Genomic DNA, 6000 nt, shown 5'->3' on the forward strand with positions numbered 1-6000 from the left:
TGATGATTTTGGCATACAGCTCATGAAAACCCAAATTTCCTATCTCAAAAAATTAGCATATTTCATCCAACCAATAAAAGAAAAGTGTTTTTAATACAAAAAAAGTCAACCTTCAAATAATTATGTTCAGTTATGCACTCAATACTTGGTCGGGAATCCTTTTGCAGAAATTACTGCTTCAATGCCGCGTGGCATGGAGGCAATCAGCCTGTGGCACTGCTGAGGTGTTATGGAGGCCCAGGATGCTTCCATAGCGGCCTTAAGCTCATCCAGAGTTTTGGGTCTTGCGTCTCTCAACTTTCTCTTCCCAATATCCCAGAGATTCTCTATGGGGTTCTGGTCAGGAGAGTTGGCAGGCCAATAGAGCACAGTGATACCATGGTCAGTAAACCATTTACCAGTGGTTTTGGCACTGTGAGCAGGTGCCAGGTTGTGCTGAAAAATGAAATCTTCATCTCCATAAAGCTTTTCAGCAGATGGAAGCATGAAGGGCTCCAAAATCTCCTGATAGCTAGCTGCATTGACCCTGCCCTTGATAAAACACAGTGGATCAACACCAGCAGCTGACATGGCACCCCAGACCATCGTCTGTGGGTACTTGACACTGGACTTCAGGCATTTTGGCATTTCCCTCTCCCCAGTCTTCCTCCAGACTCTGGCACCTTGATTTCCGAATGACATGCAAAATTTGCTTTCATCCGAAAAAAGTACTTTGGACCACTGAGCAACAGTCCAGTGCTGCTTCTCTGTAGCCCAGGTCAGGCGCTTCTGCCGCTGTTTCTGGTACAAAAGTGGCTTGACCTGGGGTATGCGGCACCTGTAGCCCATTTCCTGCACACGCCTGTGGATGTTTCTACTCCAGACTCAGTCCACTGCTTCGCAGGTCTCCCAAGGTCTGGAATCGGTCCTTCTCCACAATCTTCCTCAGGGTCCGGTCACCTCTTCTCGTTGTGCAGCGTTTTCTGCCATACTTTTTACTTCCCACAGACTTCCCACTGAGGTGCCTTGATACAGCACTCTGGGAACAGCCTATTCGTTCAGAAATTTCTTTCTGTGTCTTACCCTCTTGCTTGAGGGTGTCAATGATGGCCTTCTGGACAGCAGTCAGGTCGGCAGTCTTTCCCATGATTGCGGTTTTGAGTAATGAACCAGGCTGGGAGTTTTTAAAAGCCTCAGGAATCTTTTGCAGGTGTTTAGAGTTAATTAGTTGATTCAGATGATTAGGTTAATAGCTCGTTTAGAGAACCTTTTCATGATATGCTAATTTTTTGAGATAGGAATTTTGGGTTTTCATGAGCTGTATGCCAAAATCATCAATATTAAAACAATAAAAGGCTTGAACTACTTCAGTTGGTGTGTAATGAATCTAAAATATATGAAAGTCTAATGTTTATCAGTACATTACAGAAAATAATGAACTTGATCACAATATGCTAATTTTTTTAGAAGGACCTGTATATATTTATTCATATATACACTGAGCAAAAATATAAACACAACACTTTAGGTTTTGCTCCCATTTTGCATGAGCTGAACTCAAAGATCTGTAACTTTTTCAACACACACAAAAGAGCCATTACTCTCAAATATTGTTCACAAATCTGTCTAAATCTGTGTTAGTGAGCACTTCTCCTTTGCCGAGATAATCCATCCCACCTCACAGGTGTGGCATATCAAGGTGCTGATTTGATTAGACAGTATGAATATTGCACAGGTGTGCCTTAGACTACCCACAATAAAAGGCCACTCTAAAACTTGCAGTTTGTTCACACAGCACAATGCCACAGATGTTGCAACGTTTGAGGGAAAAACAGGAAAAAACCATGGCACTCCAACTTCTCAAAAAACTTGGAGTTTATTGTTCACCCAGCGCGCAACGTTTCGACTAAACTGAGTCTTTGTCAAGCATAGTGTGTTACAATATGTGAGCAGAATTTATACACATCCCCTAATGTTAATTGGGTGCGCGGCCTCTCCCTAAGGTGCCTCCCACTTTCCCAACATAAGTTAACCCATATGTCCCACAACAATGTTATCACCAACATACAGTAATAATATATCCATCGCCAATAATATATTCAATATACACTTCAGGCTGAAGGAGATCACGCAGAGAACTGCCAAAGGGTAATTCATGGCTGTACTCCTCGGCATCCCTCTTCATGTGTGTCAGCGTGGTCACATGACCTGCGTAACTTCCGGCCACATGACTTACGGAGCGTCCCATTGCTAACCAACCACACTCTCCAGCGCTAAAAAAGAAACTGACAAATGGGAGATGCCGTGGTAACTAGACTCTAGAAGTAGTTTAACCTATGCACTGCCTAAATTTAGCACCCCATTTATCGGTAAAACTTCAATCTAAATATACCACTCGTGTTATTAGTCTTGCTCATCATTGAAAGACTGATTGATACAGCCAGGTGAGAAGGCATAACCCTATATGAAGTAAGGGTAGGTTTAAAAAGCAACCAATGGAATACCAATTAGTATATCTACATATGGGTAGGTAAGGTGTCCGCTGAGAGGCACTGAATATGGCGTGGCAAATGGTTACAAATGGTAACAAACCCCACCATTCATACCAAAGGACCATTAATGTAAGGCCCATTATTCTGTCCAGGACGATGGGACTATCAGTCCATATATTGCCATTCGCTCAGGGGTATTGTGGAACCGGGTAGCCTCTTCCTCCATACCTGGAGGGAAGCCCACCTCTCTTCACACCCCTCTTTATCATAGTCCGTATTTCGGTCCTTAGTCAGTTTATGGGTGTTACCACATAATTAGAAATCACCACGTCAGAATATATAAACAAAACTGTCTCAGCAGACTCCGACCTCATTCCCTACTAGGCCAAAACCGAGCCTATCATATAGAATATCTAAATACCAATTCCCACATTTCATATAGATGACAAAAGGCTCAATACCTCCAAACTGCTGTTGCATTCATCCAGTTGTCAAATGATGAGATGAGACACGTAATTGATCATCGAAGTAGATGATCGATGTAGATCACCGATGTGAAGATCCTAAGGGTTGAAAAGGCAGGTCCCTGGATGTATCTCCCTCAGCCTGTGTGCTCCTTTTTTACATGAACTGTGAAAAAAAATGGTGAAGACAAGTTAAAATCATGACACTAGTCGGGCAACTGCATCTTTTTTGTGGACTGTCAGTAGTTCCATCCGTTCTAGTCGCCCAACCCTCTCCACATGTCTACAAACCATATTTCTAGGGTACTTTCTGTCAATGAACTTCTGTCCCAATGTATGTAGTCTCTTGTCCACTCACCCCTCATCTGACACAATTCTCTTAGTCCTAAGTAGTTGACTTTATGGGAGTGAAATAAGCATATTTCTAGGGTGTGCACTGTCAAACCTCAAGACATTGTGTATATTGAATATAATATTGGCGATGGATATATTATTACTGTATGTTGGTGATAAGATTGTTGTGGGACATATGGGTTAACTTATGTTGGGAAAGAGGGAGGCACCTTAGGGAGAGCCCGCCCACCCAATTAACATTAGGGGATGTGTATTAACACACTATGCTTGACAAAGACTCAGTGGAGTCGAAATGTTGCACACTGGGTGAACAATAAACACCAACGTTTTTTGAGAAGTTGGAGTGCCGTGGGTTTTTCCTGTTTTTCTGCATCGTGGGATCTCTAGAGGCTAGGATCCGACACCATAGGCACCGCCATGATATGGACTCTTTGAAACGACTTGAAAGTTAGTGCTGTCCTATCTCTTACTCTTTTGCAACGTTAGAGAGAGCGTGCAATTGGCATGCTGACTGCAGGAATGTCTAACAGAGCTGTTGCCCGTGCAATGAATGTTCATTTATCTACCATAAACCATCTCCAAAGGCGTTTCAGAGAATTTGGCAGTACATCCAACCGGCCCCACAACAGCAGACTACGTGTAACCACACCAGGCCAGGACGTCCACATTCAGCATGTTCACCTTCATAATCATCTGAGACCAGCCACCCGGACAGCTGCAGCAACAATCAGTTTGCATAACTAAAGAATTTCTGCACAAACTGTCAGAAACCATCTCAGGGAAGCTCATCTGCATGCTCGTTGTCCTCATCGGGGTCTGGACCTGACTGCAGTTCGTCGTCGTAACCGACTTGAGTGGGAAAATGCTCACATTTGATGGTGTCTGGAACGTTGGAGAGGCGTTCTGTTAGCGGATGAGTCCCGGTTTTCACAGTTCAGGCCAGATGGCAGACAGCATGTGTGGCTTCGTGTGGGTAAGCGGTTTGCTGACTTCAACGTTGTGGATTGAGTGTCCCATGGTGGCGGTGGGGTTATGGTATGGGCAGATGTATGTTATGGACAACGAACACAGGTGCATTTTATTGATGGCATTTTGAATGCACAGAAATACCGTGACGAGATCCTGAGACCCATTGTTGTGCCATTCATCCACGACCATCACCTCATGTTACAGCATGATAATGCACGGCCCCATAGTGCAAGGATCTGTACACAATTCCTGGAAGCTGAAAACATCCCAGTTCTTGCATGCCCAGCATACTCACCGGACATGTCACCTATTGAGCATGTTTGGGATGCTCTGGATCGGCGTATATAACAGCGTCTTCCAGTTCCTGCCAATATTCTGCAACTTCGCACAGCTATTGAAGAGGAGTGGACCAACATTCCACAGGCCACGATCAATAACCTGATCAACTCTGTGACAGAGATGTGCTGCACTGCGTGAGCCAAATAGTGGCGACACCAGATATTGACCGGTTTTCCAATCTTTGAGTTCAGCTCATGCAAAATGGGAGCAAAACTCAGTGTTGCATTTACATTTTTTTTCAGTGTAGGTAGATAACTATATACATATATATACATACATATAAACATACATAATATACTGTATACACACACATACGTGTGCTTCTACTAGGATCCCCTCTGCAACTCTGACAGGAATCAGCTGTTTGTAGAGCTGGAACAAGTACGGTAGTTGATTCCTATGAGAACTGGAGCGGGAAGCAGGCCACTGACAGAAGGAGACTACACAGTCGCTGCTCTTATAGAATAGGAAAAACAGCGCAGGTGCAGCTACACTACAGGAATAGACAAGCTTGCTCTCAAGCTCCTCCATGTTGCGTGCAGCCATGGACGAACTCGGCTGCAGGGTAGAGCAGGGCTCAGAGGGCATGCTCCAATGCACCAAAGTTATGTAGAGGCAGGCGATTTGTAAAACAGACCAGATTTGTAAAACAGGCTAGGACAGTGCTGCAGACCGCCCATTTGACGTCACCGGGATCACTGCAGGTGGAAGCCTGTGCCTAGCAGTGTGAGAATGTAAACAAAAGAGCACCTTTAAATGCTTGGATGCTCCACTCATTCATGCTGAATGAGTGAAGAAGGGATTATGTCCGGGTTAAGCTCTAAACCCAGACAATAAAGTATGTTATTTGAGTAATTCACACCAGTAGCACCACCCTCATTAAATGCTGTCTCTTCTTTTGTATATGCAGAGCTAAAAAAACATTTAGGAGCTGTGCCTTCTCTTGATCCCCAGTGACCAACACCCTATTACCATATTTTAGGAGCCCTACATGTTCTGACCTTGTTTTTTTACATTTATGTATTTGAAGAACGTTTTGGGGTTGGTCTTACTTTATTTGCCCACCTGTATGTCATTGTGTATTTTAGCTGATTTTATTACCCCCTTACATAATTTATTAGTTCTTTAGTTCTTTATACTCAGCTTTGTATTTTTAAAGGATCTATTTTTGTCATTTATTGCCCTTTTTAGACTATTTGTAAGCCATGTGAACTTTATTCACCCACATCTATATGACATTTCAGTCCTCTCACGGGACCTTTCTAAAGCAAAGTTACTCTGAAGTATTTAAATAGCTAAACAGTAACATCCAATTAATCCAACATCATTGTATCATATCCACATATATATACAGTATTTCAATTCATACATGATACACCAGATAAAAGTTAAAAAAGAATATA

The sequence above is a fragment of the Bufo gargarizans genome, chromosome 6 (assembly GCF_014858855.1).
Source record: "Bufo gargarizans isolate SCDJY-AF-19 chromosome 6, ASM1485885v1, whole genome shotgun sequence".
NCBI lineage: Eukaryota > Metazoa > Chordata > Amphibia > Anura > Bufonidae > Bufo > Bufo gargarizans.